The sequence below is a fragment of the Oratosquilla oratoria genome, chromosome 11 (genome assembly GCF_046742065.1).
Source record: "Oratosquilla oratoria isolate Oo_2021 chromosome 11, ASM4674206v1, whole genome shotgun sequence".
Classification (NCBI taxonomy): Eukaryota; Metazoa; Arthropoda; class Malacostraca; order Stomatopoda; family Squillidae; genus Oratosquilla; species Oratosquilla oratoria.
The window spans coordinates 50,882,309-50,904,555 of record NC_134787.1 but is presented as its reverse complement, the minus strand read 5'-3'; the positions used below and the strand labels follow the sequence as shown (position 1 = coordinate 50,904,555).

Sequence of the window (22,247 nt, the reverse complement as noted above, 5' to 3'; positions counted from 1 at the left end):
ATTGTTTCATCTTAATACTATTATTGATGATATGCTTAAATAATCATTCAAAAGGCCAAGATGACACATTGTGCAGCTGACCCATTTCCTATTGCGGATATAGTTAGTGGAGGCCTCATTTCTGTTTTTTTTTTTTATGCCCCCATTGTGTCATGAAGGAGTCTACCTTGGGGAGCAGAGCCGGATGGATTAAGATGGAGCACATTTCGGTTAAAAAGTTTTTTATCGTAGAAATTATTCCACGGGTCTATGTACTCGATGTTTTCTTCTAAGCACATTTATTTTAAACAGTAGTTTATGCTGAAAGCCCTCTTGTGAAAATTACTTCTCATTCCTATGCGAAAGAGAATGCGATCACATGAGTATGTATTTTTAATGCTATTCGTAACCACGTGTACTAAGTATACTAAACCAACCTTCCATTATCAGTGAATTTCTCGGTGGCTTTTGTGACGTCATCGATTTTGTCTAAAAGAAATAATAAATCTTCCTTCGTTTTGGGGCTCTTCCTTAATAACCGGCACTTCCATGCTTACAGGAAATTTCGCGCCGAAGATCTGGAGTCAGTCGGCTCCGCGGTGGTAGAGGACCGATTTACAAAGGGGAAGAGAAAGGCATTAGGCAGAAGTTGATAAGCAATCGTCTTGGAGTGGAGATTAGTTCCCAGTCATAAAAGAGTGATGCGTGGATCTGATCCGTAGGGGTGTCAATAACCCCTTTTACTTAATAAATGAACATAGAAAACTTCTGCAGTCATTACCTCGTACAGGGGAGAAGAGGAACAAGAAACTGAAGAAGAAAAAGAACAAGAAAAAGGAGGAAGAAGTAGAATAGAAAGGAAAAGAGGAAGAAGAAGCTGAAGAAGAAAAAGAAAAAGAAAAAAGAGGAAGAAGTAGAAGAGGAGGAAGAAAAAAAAGAAGAAAAAAGAGGAAGTTGGAAGGGCCATGTTGAAATGACCACTCACGCTTCGAGATATTTGTTTTGCAGAGTAGGCACGTGCCATGTTTCCTAATATTACTCGAGGACCTGGATGCAACATAAGACCCTCGTTAGTCTTCGCGAAGAGCTGAACCTGGCAAAGACTCCCCAATCCTCAGACATCAAAGGACACCCTTCAGTTCGGTAAGAGATGAATTAAGGCTGTTGATGCCCAACACTAACCACAACGGTTCTCTGACTACTTCATGTAGTTTCCTAAGAAGATATGTTGGACTTGTCTGTGGTATATTAGTGTGGGATCGATTTTTTCTCTGTCATTAGATGATAGAAACAGGATAAGAGGAACAGTCGCCGGTTCGGGGACCGTTTGTGAGCCCCTGGAGGATGCACCTCCAGGTAGAGGTGAGGGTGTTGACGGGTTTTAAAGGTGGGCGGGAAGGTGACGATTCCATTTGGCGTATATATATATATATATATATATATATATATATATATATATATATATGTATATATATATATATATATGTATATATATATATGTATATACAGGGTGTTCCAAAAAATTTGACGTCATTTTAAATGCCAATATCTAGGAAACTACTCAGTGCATCTCAATGAAACTGCACAAACTTTATGTTGAACATCATAAGTTTTATTAGTTGACATTTCAAAGAAAAAAACAAAGATTTGTAGATTCTATGACCGATTTCACAAGTTTCACAAATGTTCAAAATGAGCGCCGCCTGTGACTCTGCACACGTCAAGTCGGTACTCAAACTCGTGCCAAACACGCTGCAGCATGTCTTTGGTAACATTCTCCAGTGCGGCAGTGATTCTCTGGTTGAGGGGGGACATAGACGAGTCCTTTCACATATCCCCAGAGGAAAAAATCACACGGTGTCAGGTCAGGTGATCGTGGTGGCCATTTCAGCAGCAAATTGTCTTCCTCACCACCACGCCCGATCCATCTCTCTGGCAGATTCTCATTGAGATAGGCCCGTACAGTGAGCTTCCAGTGAGGTGGAGCCCCGTCCTGTTGAAAAATGAAGCTTTCATGTTCATTTTCAATGAGCTGATCAAATAGCCAGTTCTGAAGCATTTGCAGATAAACATCCCCGTTCACATTTCCTTCAAAGAAAAACGGTCCATGAATTTGATTCTTGGAGATGGCGCAGAACACATTCACTTTTGGTGAGTCCCTCTCGTGCTCAATTGTGGCATGGGGATTTTCTTCGCCCCAAATGCTTATTGACTTTGCCATTCGTATGAAACGTGGGTTCATCACTAAAAATTAGACGCTCATCGAACTCGTCTTCTTCAAGTTTCTCTAGCATATCATAGCAGAATTCTTTACGTTTTCGCTTGTCATCATCCTTTAAAGCCTGAAGGAGCTGCAGCCTGTAGGGTTTCATTTGCAATCGTTTCCTCAGAACGCGCCAAACTGTTGTTCGAGGAATCTGGGTTTCCACACTTGCTCTTCTTACAGACTTCCGGGGCCTTCGCAGGAATGTTTCACGAACTTTCTCGACCTTCTCTTCCGATGTTGATGGCCGTCCAGATCCTTTAGCCCTGCATAAGCAGCCTTTCTCTTTAAATTTTTGGTGCCAGGTCCAAATTTGTTTACTAGTTGGTGCATTTTTGGCAAATTTTGCAAAGAAGGCACGCTGCACGGTCTTGGGTGACTGTGTTTGAGCATATTCCAACACGCAAAATTACTTTTCTTTTGAAGTGAACGGCATTTCTCAACCTGAAAAGAAATAAATGTCAAACATTAAACATAAAATCTTGAACTGTTTCTATGCAAGCTGTGAAAATTTGAGGTCGTTTCAACGAAAATTGCCAAAATTATTGGCCTGCAAAATGACATCAATTTTTTTGGAACACCCTGTATAAATATATATATATATATATATATGTATGTATATATATATATATATACATATATATACATACATATATATATATATATGTATACACACATATACATATATATATATATATATATATATATATATATATATATATATATATATATATCCGAGAGTTGACACCTTGACGTGGTGGATAGTCTTGAGAATCTTAATGATTACAAGAGCTATGTCGATAGAGAGGAAATCTTTGCAGGGCCATCCATATCGAACAGGTTTTGTAAGAAAGATCAGACAAAGACCACGTCAAACACACAGTCGCAGGACCCACTGCTAACTGGCACGTCCCTGATGGCAAACAGGAAAATTCCTCATAGATATATGGGGTACCGTCATAATGACGGTGTGGACCATTGGGCACCCTATAGATATAGGGCTTCACCGAATATAATGAATAAGGTGACACCAGAGAAATATATCACCAGAAACCAGTTGGCACGGAGGTGAGATTACTGTCAACATAAGGAGATCAAAAGTAATTACTCGATGGACTGGTGAAATAGTATATACTTCTTCAACATTAATATCACATACTAAATTAGTGGTTAGGTCATCAATAACCAAGTCCAACATATGACTAGTAGTCATTTTGACAAATGGAAATAAGCTCCACCGCAAGGACTCGAACCTTTGCCTTAGCGACTGCTTATTATGAAGCAAAGCCAGGCCGTACAAAAAGAACGACCTGATTCCACCAGGTCGTGAATTAGGTCGTTCCTTTTGTACGGCCTGGCTGGTTCAAGGTTATTGTCTTTGCTTCATAATAAGCAGTCGCTAAGGCAAAGGTTCGAGTCCTTGCGTTGGAGCTTATTTCCATATGACCAGTAGATGAAGTCACTGCATTGACAATATTAGACAACTGATATGATTCCACTAAATCACTAAAACTGTTTTCAATAATATCAGAATCTTCCATCCAAATATTAAAATCACTTACACAAATTACACTGAGGGATACCATATCAATCTGCTCAACCAGGGTACTAAATTCATCAAAAAACACTTTAAAGCTCGATGATGGAGGTCTGTAAACAACTATAAAAAAATTCCCATTTCTTATTACTTTTAAAATTAACCTCTATATATTCAAAACTTGTAACCTCAATGCGCCTTAAAATCTTAATGTGTGACAGAGCATGAGATATAAACAGACCAACTTCTCCAACTCTCCCATCTCTCGGAATATGAAGAAAGGAGTGGTAGAAATTTAATCAATTTAAGCATAATCTAAGCTATTCAACCAGGTCTCAGATAAGGCAAATATATCAAAATTTCCCTCATTTAATAACTCCCTAATCTGAAGTGTTTTGTTGCCTACAGATTGAATGTTTACTAAACCACATTTTAAGCTGATACTGGTATTCCTAATATCCATGGTCAGTAACTGCTGCGATTCTCATAATTTTATCATCAAAGGCCTTGAAGTACTTAGAATTCACCCTATGATTTGCCTCTGGTTTCCTGTGTCTAATACGATTAATGCATCTTTCAGAAGAAAATGAGCAAGAACTTGTCTCATGGTTCTCAGGACAGATGCGAGTTATGCAAATCGCATGGACAAGATAAAATTTACCCAAGAATACAAAAAGAAGTTAAAGAAGCAATCTGCAAGCCTCTCAGTGCGATTTTTAACTTAAATTTACTCTCTGGAAGATTTATTTATGAGAGGAAATTAGCAAATATCGTGCCCTCATTCATAAAAAGTGGCAAATATCGGTAATTATCAGCCAATTAGCCTTACACCAATTGTGTGGAAACTAATGGAGTCCATCCTGAGAGACAAAATTGTAGAATTCTTGAATAAAAATATCATTAAAGATTTACATAGTTTTCATAATAAGAGCTCTTGTCTGACAAAACTTCTCGACTTCTTGCATTTGTATGGCATGTATGAAGAAGGGAGGGCAGTTGACATTATATTGACTTTTCCAAAAAGCGTTCGATAAAGTCCACCTATATTAGGTTACTAAGCAAAGTAGAAGCCCATGATTTAGTAATACATATTAACCGATGGATATATCAATGGCTGGAGTTGTGTATCAAGTGAAGTGCCTCAGGGCTTATTGTTAGGTCCTGTACTCTTTCTGATGTACATTAATGACATGGATGAAAATGTAATGTGTAGATTATCCAAATTTGCAGATAATGTCAAAATTGTAAATAAGGTGATATCTTTAACACAACGATAAGAATTGCAAATTCATTTGAACTCTTTATGCGGATGAGCAGAAAATTTCCAGATGTTTTCCAATATAGATAAATGTTAAGTACTTCATATTGGTAGCAGTAATCTCCAGACCAACTACACAGTGAATAGTGTATATCTGGCAAGTGTAGAACAAGAGAAAGACCTCGGTGTTGTGATCTCAAATGATCTCAAACCAAGCAAATTGGGCTCGGAGGTTGTAATAATTGCAAATTAACTGGATTTATAGGGAGAACTTTTGAGTTTAGAACTGATGAAAATATTCTTAATCTTTACAATGCTCTAGTCAGACCTAAGCTAGAATATTGTGTTTAGTACTGGTCTCCATATTACAAGAAGGATATAGAGAAATTAAAAAGAGTGCAACGTAGAGTAACAAAGTTCATTCCTCGGTTGCGAGACAATCCGTACAAAGAGCGCTTAAGTGAACCAGATTTGTTTAGTCTCTCGAAACGGAGATTGAGAGGGGATCTAATTGGCGTCTTTCAAAATTGCCAAATGAATTGAAAACATGGACATGGAAAATGATTTTACTATTGACACTTCCAATACAACTAGGAGTAAAGGATGTAAAATTGTAGGGAAACAATTTCAAACAAATGTGGCAAAATACTATGTCTTCAGTTGCTTTGTTAATATATGGAATGGTCTATCATCCAACCTCATCGATTGTTCCACGGTATGGATATTCAAAAAACGTCTCGACATTTACTTAGCTACAAGTCCCCGATTAGAATTATTTGTTCCTATATATCAGAGCTGGGCGCGTTCCTCGGTGCGTTCCGCTTTAGTTTTGCCGCTGCTAGAGCTCCCAAACTATTAAAGCTTAAGAGACAGGTTTATACCGAAATAAAAGTCAGATAGGCCACATACTATACCAAAGAAAAATTTCGTAGGCCACATCCAAAAGGTAGACCACATACTATACCGGCACCTATATATTTTTTAATAGTTTGGAAGCGCTAACCGCGGCCAAACTAAAGCGGAACGCACCGAGGAACGCGCCCAGCTCTGCTATATATAGAAAAAAGGTTAGGCACCGAAACAGCCATGTTAGGACCAATAGGTCTGTTGCTCTTCGTTTGTCCTCCTTGTAACTCCCCTTATTACTATTATTATTTTTTCTTCCTCATCTCCTCCTTCACTTCCTTCTTTTTTCTCTTCCTCCTTTTTTCTTTACTTCTTTTTCTTTTCCCCTTCATCTTCTCTTCTTCCTTCTTCCTCTTCTCCTCGTTTTTCTTTTTCTTCTCTTCCTCCTCTCCTTCTCTTTCTCCCACTCTTCTCATTTTCCTCCTCGTCATCCTTCTTCCTATTTCTGTTTCTCTTCATCCTCCTCCTTATCTTCCTCCTCTTTCTTCCTCCTCCTCCTTCTTCCTCCGAAACCCTCCTGCATGCGAGGACCTAAGCAAACTGTGCGTGGACCAGTGTATTTACCAAATTATGATTAACCTAAGAACTACATCTGCAATCTCCGTCAGCCATGGCCTTCAAACTCGTTTATGTTGCATGACTGGGTTACACTCATACTTACTGCCTGTCATGGACTCCGCTCAAAAGCATTGAGGGGGATTTCTCAAAGCAAAATAGAATCGTCTGATGTTAACCAGAATGAAGTTCTTGAAGGCTGTTTTTAATATATATATATATATATATATATAGGCCTATATATGTATATATATATATATATATATATATATATGTGTGTGTGTGTGTGTGTGTGTGTGTGTGTGTGTGTGTGTGTTATATACATATATATATATATATATATATATATATATATGTATATATATATATATATATATATATATATATTAATATAAATATATATATTTATATATTATATATATATATATATATATATATACATATTGCATTTATTTATTCGTCTAATCGTTTATTTGTTTGCTCCTTTATATATTTATTTATTGATTAATTATTTTATTTATTTATATGATATGTTTATGTATCTGTTTGTTTCATTTGTTTAGTAATTTAGTTAATAACTTATTTACTCTCCAAAACATTGTTTATTTATTTGTTCTGTTTGTCTTTATTTTTACTTATATTTCTGTGTATTCATATATTCATTTACTTCTTATTTCTTTTTATTCACCTACTTATCTATTTACTCATTTTTGACAAACACGCGACTTTGTTTACAAACCCACAACTGAGATGCAAGGATCGTTGTGGGTTTGTAAACAAGAATGTTACGTTTTTACCTTGGCAGGACGGAGTTCGGAGGGCGAGGTGATATTTTTGGTCGACTTCCATTGTTTCTCTAAATGGTATCAATATGGAAATTCGGAAATAATTGGGTCCATGTCACCAAAATCGTGATTTTTTTCACAACTTCCTCTTCGATAGTTCGGTTTACTTCAAACCAATACAAGAATAGCTTTCGTTCTCATTCTTGAGCCGGGTTCACACTGTCTCCTCATGCAGAGCTTCATGTAGCAGGTGGCGGTGTGCATGCCGAGCTAAATGTCCACATTGAGATCCATACTGAGTGGGCATAAGGAACACGTCTCACAGATGCAATTCTTATCTATATCATTGGATAGCTCCTATTATTCTGAGTATTTTGAACCTTATAGGTAAGATCGCAAATTGACAGTAACGTTATTAGCGATTTTTTCAATTATATATTCAACTTACCTTTTATCTATTATTATTATTTTCTATCATTATTTTGACGATGGCTACGGTGGAGAAAAACACAATGGTACCTAACTTAACCTAAAAATCCCTCTTGCAAATATATTGCCAGTGTTGGGAGCAGAAGAAAGCATCAAAATATGTTGCCTGTAGGTGGCTGCAATCCTTCCTTTTAATGAACCCGGGTGTATGTTTGTCCCCCACTGAACCGGCAAAAAGGGACACGTGTGTCCCCCACTGAACCGGCAAAAAGGGACACGTGTGTAATAAAAGTTTTAACCGTTAAAAAAGGAGGGCAACAAATCTTACGATTAGATCACCAGGAACAATGCCTTTAGAAACCGAAGCCGACAAAAAGAAGCGTCAAAGACATTTTTGGAAGTGGGTTACAGGTACTCGGAAAATTTCAAAAGCCGCTTTACAAAATGATAAGAGTTTGAGTTGCCGACTACGGAATGAACATGCCCAAACTTTTCCAAGCTTATACCAGGCTGTCAAAAAAATTTGTGTTAAGGAATCTGTGCGGGAATTTCATCGAAAGGTGATTAAATTCAATGATTCTCTACGAAACAACAAATATTTTCAATATTCCGATGAAATGTTTGACAGTATTGAACTTTTTGATGGACAAATTGAAGACAGTGTTTCTGAAGGTTTTATGAAGCATTAATTTGTCGGATAAAACTGGGCGTAGCCCGGGCGCGAGCGAAGCGAAGCGACCAGCGCCGCAGGCCAAGCACCCACGGCGCAGCCGTGGCTGGCGAAGTCAGGTGCTTGTTTTTATTAAAAAATAAATCTGTAAATATAAAGTTGCTTGCCAGTCTTACAGATGCAATTCTTATCTATATCACTGGGTAGCTCCTATCAGTCTGAGTATTTTGAACCCTATAGATAATTATCGCAAATCAATAGTAATGTCATTAGCGTGTTTTTTTTTTTTTTTTGAAGAGCACAACCGCACCTAACCTAATATAAACTCATTTTAATCTCACGGTTCAGAATAACTCTTTCCTTATATCATTAAGACTCACACTCTTTTATGTTCTTCATTTTGTATTCCTTGCTCTTGATGTTCCATACACAGGGATGCTGTTTCATGTTTCAGTAAATCTATAAAATACTGGGTGATGCTTCTCGTTCACTGATTGGGGCAAGCAGAAGTGGCCATGACAGAGAACGTGATGCCCACATCCTCCCTCGACAAAGGCTGAGGTGGCACTGACGACATCTGCATGCCCGTCAAATCGAATCGGTTTAAAACAGCTCAGCAATGCGCAGGCGGCTTTGAAAACCTCGGTTTTCAACAGCGCCACTATCACCGCCATGGCCATGGGACACAGTGTGTACGAGACTTTATTTTCATTCCTGTGTACTAGTACTTTTGAAGATCAGTTCTTTGAAAGATAATACTCAAGTTCACAGCTTAGAGAGCCCCAACTTGGAAACTGTTGCAGATACATGTTTAATATAATTAACATGTAGGAAATGTGTGATTCACCACCATGGTCTTAGACCACGTGTTGGAATCGTGATCGACAGCCCTTACCCTCCCTGAAGAGAGCTCAGAAATGGCGAATATTTGAGCCACCTAAGATTTGCGAACGACATTATTCTTATTTCAGAAAGAGCAGACTTGCAAGATATGCTGAGCGATCTAAACAAAGTCTCAAAGTAGATTTAAAAATGAATAAAAGTAAAACCAAAGTAATGTCCAACACGAAATTCAAAGTAAAGAGATTGTAATTGATGGTGAGAGTCTTGAGGAAGTCGAAGAGTATAATTATTTAGGTGAAGGTGACGAAAGATCATGATAATGAAATATAAAGACGTATTACAATTGGTTAGAGAGTGTTTGGTAAGTATAATATTATCCTGAGAGGCTCTCTACCTTTATGTTTGAAACGCAAAGTTTACAATCAGTGCATTCTACCGGCAATGATCTACGGGTGTGAGACTTGGAAGCTGATGAGGGCGATGGAAACAAAGCTAAGGACTGCACAGAGGAGAATGGAAAGATCAATGATGGGAATAACACTGAGAGACCGAAAGAGAGCAAGTTGGGTTAGAGAGCAGACTAGAGTGAAAGATATTGTGGAGGCAGCAAAAGAGAGGAAGTGGAATTGGGCAGATATGTTGGTGCGAACGACTGATGAACGATGGAGCAAGTGTGTAACTGAGTGGACGCCGCGAGATGGGAAGCGTGGAAGAGGGAGACCAGACAGAAGGTGGAGAGCCGAGATCGAGAAGTTTGCAGGGGTGACGTGGCAGAGGATGGCACGGTCTTGTGATTCATGGAATGCTATGAAGGAGGCCTTTGTTCAGCAGTGGACTCAGTATGGCTGATTTCATTAATTGATATAAATATATCAGATGAGGTGTCTGAGAAGTATGGTGGGGGTTACTAGGCTGGATAGAGTGAGAAATGAGGAGGTGAGGAGGAGAACAGGGGTGAAAAAGGATTTGGGAGATAGGGTTGATGAAAGAATATTAGGATGGTTTGGACACATGGAAAGAATGAGTGAAGAAAGACTAGTAAAAGAGGTATGGAAGGCAGATGTGGAGGGAGTGAACATGAGGGGACGTCCTAGGATGAGGTGGATGGATGGGGTGAAGGGGGCTTTGGGGAAGAGGGGAATGTCTGTTGAGGAAGGAAGGGAGAGGACGGAAGACAGAGGTGAGTGGAGAATGGTTGTATATGGATGATGTTGTGACTGCATGAGGAGGAATGGGCGGGGGGTGGGGGGTGGGGTAGTATGTGTGAGTAAATTTTGACGCAGCCCGAAGGGATTTCTCCCCGTCCTCGCCTTATATGCAAAGGGGGACGGAGAGGGGGGGGGGTCGCCGATTAAATGAAGCGGCCTTGCTGTGGATGTACTGTGTCTTGCGACACTGCTTCTGACCCAGGGCGGTGGGCAGGGTGCAGGGATGACCCGTCATCCAGGAGGTGCTCAGATGAGAGGAAGGGTGGGAGGGGTGTGGAGTGTATTTAGGGATGAAATGGGTGGGAGTGTTTTTATGCCTTCCCCTTTTTGGCTACCTCCCTTGGAAGGGGGAAAAAGCCTTGGTATATGTATGTATATATATATATATATATATATATATATATACATATATACATATACATATATGCCAAGAATTTCATAAATGTTGGTGAAAATAACTATATGCACCGGAGGAATTATCCCCCTTACAAGAGGATAGCCGATTCAAAACACACCCAACCGACATTCACCCGATGTCTACTTGGCACCTTGTGAATAAAGGGGCATTCCTGTCTCCCGACACAATGCTCGGGTTAAAGGCAATGTAGCGAGGCACAACGCTGGCGACCCGCGGCTCGCGAGTTGCCAAGATTCTCTCGAGTCATTGTTCCAACTGAGGAAAATATTCAACTGTTCACACAAGACAAAATAACGTCTCGTGTTGAAGTTATTGGTCTCTATAAGACCTTGGATAGTTTTGTGTATCTGAAAGGCCTCGACTCCCGTCGAGGGTAAAGTTAAACGACGATGCTATCGCCGAGATTGATGTATACAATTATAAAGTATGTATATATCATTCTTGTAATACATATATATATATATATATATATATATATATATATATATATATATATATATATATATATATATATATATATATATATACATATTAAGTAAAACGACGATGCTATCGCCGAGATTGATGTATACAATTATAAAGTATGTATATATCATTCTTGTAATATATATATATATATATATATATATATATATATATATATATACATACACACTCTGTATACTGTACATTCAGTTTTTGAGACCTCTGGTTAAGTTAGTTTAGGTTAGGTCAAGTTACGTGAAGGCAAACCACCACCACCACCATGCCCTTCTGTAGCGGATGGCGTTTTTCTTCTCCTTATAATCATGGCTCCCGCCAGGCGATTGTATTCGTCTCCCTGGCACCCGTTCATTACTCGAAGGCCTCTTCCGTGCCAGATGGCGACTTTCCCTCTGACTAAGGCTGTCGGCAGGCGATCTTAATCACCTTGGCACCATGTCGGTAACGAAGAAGGTCAAGTAGCAGATATCAGAGTGTACTTTGGTTTTTATCTATGTACATACATAAGCCCCTCAAATATGACCCTCTTATCGTGGTGCGGCGTGATACTGTCCATCAGGACAGAAGCGCTAGTAAAACAATGGCCGTATCAAATCACCTGTTACATATCGACATAATGGTAGTACTGGTTGGCGTGCGGGTGAAGAGCTTAGTAAAGAGAACTCTCCTTGATAAGCTGAAAGTATTGACGATGGTGCCATGGTCATTGGCACTCAGTGGCACTTTCTCCTACACTCAAGGACCAAACCCCCTTCCATACCGGGTGGCACGTTTCCTTTTCGTTCTTGTTGGCGCCAGTCGACTTTATTAATTTCTTTCCGCCAGTAAAATTGTTTTAAAAAATTATCTCCGGTTTTTCATTCATTCTCTGAATTTGAAGACTGAAATTTCTGTTGTTCCAGCTGTCTCCAGATGATTTAATTCAGCTCAGGGGGAACACACACCTCTCTTGCTCCCCTAAGGAATGGGTTAATTGTTGAAAGTCCACTGCAGGATCGCCGGGCTATCCTCGGGGCAGGGAGGACGATAGGGAATTCCCTATATACTAAAGGGGATACGCACTTTTAAACACTTTCGAACCAAGACACACGCCGCCTGAAATTTGTGTCTCGTTTTAGCGTTGTGTAATATTGTTTGAAAATTGCTATATCCTCTTCCTCTGGCTGGGAATCGAATGTCTCGAACGTTTTACGTTTTAGTTTGCCATATTGCCCTGCTTTCTTTTCAAAGAATTCCATTTTCCCCTCGGCACAAAGTATATAGCGTTTTTTCGTTGATGTACTCTTTGAATCCCATGCTCCACTATCGTCAGCAAAGTTACCTTTCTTGCCGCTTCTGTCGTGTCGCTCAATTTTAAATGTCACGTACACATATTCCTTTTTTTCCACGTGGAATAGAAGATGGAAGATTCGTTGCTTGTTTTATGATATCCAGCAGCGTATCCCACTGCAAAAATGCATTTATTGGCGTACCGATGGTACTTTCCTCATTATCTGATGGTGAATCTTCCATATCTTTTAGTGCAGGTGAAAGCGGTTCTTCCTCGACGATAACGTCTCTGTTTCCGTAGGATCGCTTAGTCACCGCATGGGTAATCTACTTTTCTCATTCCTGGCATTTTCGACGTGGCAGATTCCTGTATTCAGTTCGTTCGGCAGTGGTAAAGCAGTACGGTCTTGTATTCCTTCGTGGCAGTGGTGAGGAGATCAGATTCTGATGTGGGAACTACTGAACTGCGCACGTTTTATACATATCCCAGTCTGTTTAATTGCTGCACTGGGATTGGTCGCAATTTTTTTCCTGACAGAGTTAATTTATTAAACGAAAAAACAGTGAGTATGAAACATCCATCTTAAAATGTCATGGCCCAACAATCATCATCATCGCTCAGGCGTCATAATCATAGGGGATCTTTGCTCAGGAAAATTCAAAAAACCTACTTCCCTGACACAGCTGTCGCACGGGGTACAACGTGCGTCTGGGAATAATTCTCTCAACATCCACATCATCGTAAATAACTCTATTATTACATATTGACAAATAGAGGTTGCCACACTCAATCCTTCCGTTCCATCTGTTTGTCGACAGGAATTAAAGGTACTCGTGCGATAAGTTATTGTACGCTAGTGTAAAAGCGATCTAAGTCACCCAGGGATAAAAAGTCCTCCCGCTTTGTTCTGACGCGATAAGCCGCGTTGTTCCATTGTGTGGGGTTATGTATTTGGTCTCCAGACATTTGATCTCTGGACATTTGATCTCCTTCGTTGGCAAAAACTGGGGGGGGGGGGAGAAACCTTTATTGGCTAGGACAAACTTGGAGGTGTGAAAAACGACCATACGCAACTACTAGTGCCCCAGTGAAGAACAATTCAAAATACGAAGGGATGGTGCACAGAGGGTAGTGAATTTTCCCCATCACAGTCTACCTTACCATTCCCTCCTCTCCCCATATTACGCTTGACGGTGCAGTGGTATCGTGCTCGACAACTAATACAGTGATATTTGTGTGTATTTGATAAGGTCGATGTCGTGTGAGGTATAAAAACATTCGTCATTGCATTGATAACAGTTAATGCATATAAGACCGATACCCATTAATGTTATCGGAATAAGAGCAAGGATGTAAATCGATATTTGAAAAAACGTTTTCTATTCCATTTCAAACATTCGTAGCTTCTTACTACCATATAATGCTGACACCCATTTCTAGAGTGATCTTAATTTTCCCTGTTTATGTAGATGCTGTGCTAAAGCTTCACACACACACACACACACACACACACACACACACACACACACACACACACACACACACACACACACACATACATATATATATATATATATATATATATATATATATATATATATATATACACTAGCCAAATTACCCGCGCGTTGCTGAGAGTTCTTGAATAATCCCTAACCTAACCATACCCCACCTAACTTTAACCCTTAACCAAAATATTTTTTTGGAAATGAAATATAGCTTTAAACACTCCCACTCCCAGGTGTGCGCCCCCCCCCGAAGGGAAACCCTAGTTTGAAAATACATGCTTACACACAAATATCATATGTACACATTCTTTTGCGTGCGTATGTGAATGTGTGTGTGTGTATGTGTGTGTGTGTGTGTGTGTGTGTGTGTGTGTGTGTGTGTGTGTGTGTGTGTGTGTGTGTGTGTGTGTGTGTGGATTGACAATAAATGTCTACAGCTAAAAGGTGAAGAAATGTATCTAGTTTATTTATCTTCAGAATATATACGGTTATAGGGGTTTATCTGCAAAAACGTAGGAGTTTGTGAATAATTCATTTCCGCCCGCATTAAAATTAAATGAAAATAACCAATATTTCAAACTTTGGTAAAATTATACAATCATTTAACATTTACATGCTTTCTTCTTACAAAAGCTATAGAGGATGATGGCAACATTAATTTCACAAATATAAATAATACTTATGGACACATGCAATGGTTTAATCATATTAATTCTTATGTAACAAAAAATGCTACGCGGCTTTAGGGGATACTACAGTAGTAGCGTGTTCCCACACCATAAACCACCTAACTTTAACCCTTAACCCTAACCAATACATATATATATATTTAAATGAAATATAGTATCCAAGTACCTGGAGTCATAGGGTATCAGATATATAGGTTCTATCCCTAAAACCCTGGGAGTTCGTGAACAAACAAACAAATAAGCAGACAGAGACAACTACTTTATTATAGTAGATATATGAAAATTAGTTCCACCGCAAGGACTCGAACCTCTGCTTAGAGACTGCTTATCATGAAGCAGAAACGACAGCCTTGGTCCATACCAGACCCTACTAAATGAACGACCTGATAGTTCCCCCAAGGTCGTTCCTTTTGTAGGGTCTGGCATGTCTCTGCTTCATAATAGGCAGTCGCTGAGGCAGAGGTCGGAGTCCTTGCGGTGGAACTAATTTTTATTTGTCACAATGACACACAATATATATATATATATATATATATATATATATATATATATATATATATATATATATATATATGAGAGTAATTCGCTAGTAGCAGCGACATCAAACCGATAATTTTTTTTGTGACAGTTACATGCGGGATTCGAACCCGCTGTACTCGGCCATCCGTAAATTACCTTCCCAGTGCCCTAACTACTAGACCACAGAGGCTATAAAATCCTTGAAGCCTGGAACCGAACTGATTCCCGAGGGAAGGAAGATCACTTATTACGGCGATCCGAAATTCCTGTTTTACTCAAGGACCAGCCCACTGGGAAGGTAAAGGACCAGGGCACTGGGAAGGTAATTTACGGATGGCCGAGTACAGCGGGTTCGAATCCCGCATGCAACTGTCACCAAAAAAAATTATATATATATATATATATATATATATATATATATATATATATATATATATATATATATATATATATATATATATATATATATGAGCCCCCGTCCCTTCCTGTTTACCTCACTACTTCTGTATAAATACATATTGTTCTCTACTCTGTAATTCACATCTGCTGAAGAGGATCACAGTTAGGGATCGAAATATACAGATCTTTATACTTTCGCTTATTCTTCTCCCAAAGTGGGTCATCAGTATTATATATATATATATATATATATATATATATATATATATATACATATATATATATATATATATATATATATATACATATATATATATATATATATATATATATATATATATATATATATATATACTGTCACGAACCTGCCGCATAAAAAAAAAGAAATATTTACGGATAGGTTGTGATAGGTGTACTACTTCAAAACAATGAGGTTATAAGCCAGGTCCGGCGTAGTACGGTGATAGAAAAATTGAAATGGAACATTTATACACTTTATTAAACTACAAATTTAACAACTTTGGCCTATTCAAACAACGGAAAACGGAATTATGAATTATGCGAACATGCAAATCAAAATTACAGTAAAAGGAAATTACAAATATAAATATTATTAAAATCGGATTAAAAACTCCGTGCATTTACTTATTGTTAAACCATTCCTAAGTTAAGATATAAAGTCTGGTCACCACGTGCAGCACTGTAGTACAACATAAGTGTAGCACTGTAGTACAACATAAGGTTAACTAGAACAACACTTAAACAAAGGGGTTTACCTTAAACTTACGGAAGGGGGCCACTTCCTCTTCGGGGAAGAGAGGATGGAAAAAAGCCCAGAGAAACGGGTTGACCCTCTCTTTAAAGGCTCGCCAATTGACCTGATGGTCACAGGAGCCAGGGGCCGAAAGGTCAATAGGAAGTGCTTTCCTATCCCACTTTAAATGATAGCTAACAAGCCTAACCCACTTCATAACCTTTAAATTACACACACAAGAATATTATGCACGTAACAAAATAAAAACCTTAATACTAACACAAAGAAAGTAAAAAGGACAATAATAAACTGAAACTCGACATTGCGCGAAGTACACCTCCAGCCAGTCTGCCGGCGGTTGAGAATGTTACCATACGAATATCATTCAAATAAAATCACATATACAAGAATTTCAGTACGACGCAGCGTTCGTCTTGACAAATGGTAACAGAGATACACAAAAGACCATTTGCAAGAAATCTGGTTATATAATAAAATCGAAATTGTAAAACACAAAGAAAGAAATATAACCACAATAAAATAATACAACTTGGCAATATTGCGCCCCCAATGCTAACGGTCACGGATATTTGACCTATGGGCAAGGCATTAACAAAAGAAACCCCTGATCTAACCATGTTTGACCTGCTGTGTGTCAAGCTACACACCTGACAGGTAGCCGATAAAGGGGGGGGGGATGAAAACTGTGTGTTGGCCGACAACTTGCGACCATCACTACAAAGAAACACGTGACAATATATATATATATATATATATATATATATATATATATGTATATTTATATATATATATATATATATATATATATATATATATATATATATATATTGTGTGTCATTGTGACAAATGGAAATTAGTTCCACCGCAAGGGCTCGAACCTCTGCCTCAGCGACTGCTTATTATGAAGCAGAGATGCCTTGAGCCATGCCAGACCCTAAAAAAATGAACGACCTTCGGAACGACCTTGGGGGAACTACCAGGTCATTCCTTTTGAAGGGTCTGGCATGGCTCAAGGCTATCGTCTCTGCTTCATGACAAGCAGTCGCTAAGCAGAGGTTCGAGTCCTTACGAAGAAGTAATTTCCATTTGCCACAATGACACACAATATATATATGTATATATATATATATCTCTATATATATATATATATATATATATATATATGTATATTATATATACATATATATATGTATATTATATATACATATATATATACATATATATATATATATATATGTATATTATATATACATATATATGTATACATATATATATGTATATTATATATACATATATATATATACATATATATATATATATATATATATATATATATATATATATATATATATATTGTGTGTCATTGTGGCAAATGGAAATTACTTATATACAGTATATATAATGAGTCGAGAACTGTGTGAAACGAACGATATCGAACGGCAGATCATTTTCCAACCCAGGGTAAAATGTCATACCTGATTACATACATTTTGATGCCGAGTGATGATGCAATCGGAATCGCGGTGGACTCGCATTCCGACGGACCCCGGGTCGAGGCTTCTCGACGGTCGCGTTTAATTACTTGAAAGACTTCTCGGTAACGAGTGATTTGTTCCATTGTGTATATTATATAGATATATATGTGTGTGTGTGTGTATTTACCTAGTTGTATTTTACGGGAAGGGGAGCTATGCTCGTGGGGTCCCGTCTTCATATCTCATTTTATCTAAACTATTTTTAAATTCATGTATTGTTTTTGCACACACCACTTTCTCATCTAACTTGTTCCAACTGTCTATTACTCTGTGAGGAAAGCTGTTCTTTTTCAAATCTCTTCTATATCTGTCTTTTTTTTATTTTCTTTCCGTGTCCTCTTGTATTTCTGTCATCCCATTTTATCAGATTCTCTCTATCAGTAATTTCTATGCCTTTCATGATTCTGTAAATAGCTATCAAATCTCCTCTCTCTCTCTTCTTTGCTCTAGTGTCTGTAGTTCAAGTTTTTCTAGTCTCTCTTCATATGATAGTTTTGAGAGTGTTGGTGCCAATTTTGTGATTGCTCTTTGTATTCTTTCAAGTTTCTTTATACATTTTTTTGTACTTGGTGACCATATCGTCGCTGCATATTCCAATCTTGGTCTTATCAGGGTGATTAGTATTTTCTTCACCATTTCTTCATCCAGGTATGTAAATGCAATTTTGATTGTTCCTATCAAATTATAAGTTTCTCCAAAAATCTTATTTATATGTTTCTCAGGTGACATATTATTCATAACAATGACTCCCAGGTCCTTCTCATTTTCTACTTTTTTTTATTCTTTCTTCTCCCAATTTATATGCTGTTATTCTGTTTTTGCTTTTTCCAAATTCCATTATACTACACTTTTTTGTATTGAACTCCATCTCCCACTTCCTACTCCATTCCTGTACTTTATTTAGATTTCTCTGTAGTGATTCACAATCTTCTTCAGTTTTCACTCTTTTCAGTAGTTTTGCATCATCTGCAAAGAAGCTCATATAGCTTTCAATTCCTTCATCCATATCATTAATATATATAGCAAACATTATTGGGGCCAGAACTGTTCCCTGCGGAACACCGCTTATTACTTCATCCCATTTTGAGTGCTGGTCTCTTATCACTACTCTCATTTTTCTTTCTTGCAAAAAGTCTTTCATCCAATTTAGTAGTTTGCCCTGTATTCCTCCTTCAGTTTCTAATTTCTTAAGCAACTTCTTATGTGGTACTTTGTCAAAAGCTTTCTTTAGGTCTAGAAATGCACAGTCCGCCCATCCATCTCTTTCTTGTATTATATCTATTAGCCTTGAATAGAAACATATCAAATTGGTGACGCATGATCGTCCTTGTCTGAATCCAAATTGCCTTGGATTTAACACGTTGTTTTTTTCTAAATACTTTACCCATCTACTTTTGATAATTCTTTCAAAAAATGTTGCTATTGTACTTGTTAGAGAGACTGGTCTATAGTTGGTAGGTTCTTCTTTATTTCCTCCTTTATATATAGGTACTATATTTGCTTTTTTCCAATCTTCTGGAACTTTTCCTTCTTTCAAGGAACTGTTTAGTATGCTATGTATTTTGTCTGCCAGTTCATTCCTACATTCTTTCAGTATCCAGTTTGCTATTTCATCTGGTCCATGCGATTTTCTGACATCAAGATTACTCAAGTGTGTTAATATTTCATTCTTTGTTACTTCTATTTCTTCCATAGGGGGGACTTTCTCTTTCCATTCGTTCTCTTCAGGTTGTATGTTCTCCCTTGTAAACACTGATTTAAAATGTTTGTTCATAATTTCCGCCATTTCCATTTCCTCAGTGTATTCAACTCCCTCTTGTCTTAATTTCTCCAAGTCTTGTTTGTTTTTCAGTTTATTGTTTACAAATCTGTAGAATAGTTTTGGTTGATCTTTACACTTTTCTATGACATCTTTTTCATATTTTCTCTTTTCCTCTCTGCGCGTTTGTACATATTCATTTCTATAACAGGTATATATTTTCCATTTTTCAGGTCTTCTGTCTTTTTTCCATCTGGTCCAGGCTTTGTCTCTTTTGTCTTTTAACTCCCTACAACTTTTGTTGTACCAGCATTTAACATATTTTTTTTTCTTGTTTTCGTCTTGGGACATACTTTTCCACTCCTTTTTTGTAAATTTTTGTCAAAATATTCCATTTCTCTTCTACTGTTGTTTCTTCTTTGTATATTTCTTCCCAGTTTTCCTTTTGAAAAAATTCTCTTATTTTATCAAAGTTTGTTTTTTCATACATCATTCTTCCTTTTCTATATTGTTCATTTCTTTTCATATATTTTTCTTCATTAAGTTCCAGTTCAATCAATATGTGGTCACTTTTACTTATTGGTGTTTTATATTAAATTTTGTCCACTATTCTAGGTTCAGATGTAATTATTAGGTCTAGTCTCGATGGCTCTTCTTCATTTCTATACCTAGTGTTCTCCTGTATCCATTGTGTCATTGTATGGTCAGTAACCATCTCAAGTAGAGCGTTTCCCCATGAGCCGTCTCCACCCTTTACTGTCATTTCTTCCCAGCAGATTTCTTTGCAATTAAAGTCGCCCATCATAACTATTCTTCCTCCCTCTTCCATTATCTTGTTTAATGCTATCTTTGTGTCCTCTAACATACTTTTATGTTCACTCTCTTCCCATGAGGCTGTTTTCGGGGGCACATAATTTATCACAAACTTTCCGCTCTTCTTATCTCTGTCTTCTACTTCCATCATTATCATCTCTACTGTATTCTTTCCATATGTGACAAACTTCACGTTTATATCCTTCTTAGTCAGGAACATAACTCCACCCCCTTCCTTTTTCACTCTGTTTCTAATCCAATAATTATATGCATCATTGCCTACACTGTTGGGTGGTAGTGGACCTTTTAATTTTGTTTCTACAATTCCCATTATGTCTGGTTCTTTTTCCTTCAAATAATCATTCAGCTCATTCAATCCTGTTATTAATCCATCTATATTTGTGTAAGACACTCTTAGTTTTCTGCCACTTCCATTGTGTTCTCTGTTTCCCTTTTGTTTTTCTCTTGTATGTCGACTTTCTTTAGTTTCATATTCACTACTCTCCAATAGAATCTCTCTTTTTCTGACTCCGTTCTTTTCTCGTTTTTTTCCTTAGCTTCAAGTCTTTTCTGTTTTTCTTCCTCTCTTTCCTCTTTATTCATTTCCCTTTTTATCCATACCTTTTTATATTGTTCACTTGTTGCTAGTTTCCCTGTTTTAAATAAGATATTCTCTGCCGTCGTTTGTGACTTGAATTTAATCTTAATTGGTCTGGTCTTATCTGTGCTATACTTTCCAAGTCTAAATTTCTCTTCGATTTGCTTCATAATTTCTGGTTCATCTTCCTGAACTGATTCTAGTAATTGGCTTACTTTTTCATTTTCCTCTTTGATTCTTGTGGTTCTATCTGGGTTGTGTTTTTCTTCCATTCCTAATATAATTATACATTTCTTCTTGTCTGCTAAATCTCTTACTATATTCTCCTTTTGTCTCATCACTTTAATAACCGAGTCTTCAGTATGTTCTTTCAATTGTTGTTTGACTATGTCAGTGAATGAAACTTTATTGTCTTCTTGGGTTGCTTTCCAATTCTTAGCTTCTTTAGTTATGGCCTCTCTGTTTTCTTTACTATTCCTCTTCAATTCCTCATTCTTCACCTTTACTTCTCTTAACTGTCTGTTTAGGTCTTCTATTTCATCAGTTAAGTTTTTGTTCGCCTTCTCTAGTTTTTCCAATTTTTCAAACCTCTCGGCGATTTTTGTCATCTTGCCAAACCTAACTTCCCAGTTGTCAGACATTTGTTGAAGTTTTTCCTCCAGTTTTGTCAGTCGGGGGAGGTTGGTATCCGCCGCCCTTTCATTAAATCCTTTGAAATTATCATCCTCACCTTCCATTGTACTGCTCTTATCTATGTTTCTGATCTTTACATTTTTATTAGACATTTCGTCGTCACTCAGTTGGTCGGGGGGCCGTTTTTTGATGTTTACATTTCGTCTGTCTGCCTGGGCCAAGTCTTGTCCCTCCTCATTTCCTTCCATTTCCCTCAGCAATCCCTCCCCTTCTCCTCTTTCCCACTACCCCACGAGCAATTTCCCCCCACCCTGCAAATACAATAGGTACTTCCTTTGCTTTGGAATCCTCTATTTTTCACTTTTTCTTCAGAACGTCTTCTACGCCGTCCGTTCACTGAAGTGTGTGTGTGTGT

At 37.7% G+C, this 22,247-nt stretch overlaps 1 protein-coding gene across 1 annotated transcript in view; it reads left to right on the top strand.

Moving 5' to 3' along the window:
* The first annotated feature begins 1,071 nt into the window (after positions 1 to 1,071).
* LOC143030054 (uncharacterized) overlaps positions 1,072 to 22,247 on the top strand; it is a 79,657-nt gene continuing 58,481 nt past the window's right edge. The window contains exon 1 of the mRNA XM_076193259.1: positions 1,072 to 1,122. The gene's annotated coding sequence lies outside the window, so the exon portion shown is untranslated. The remainder of the gene's footprint in view (positions 1,123 to 22,247) is intronic.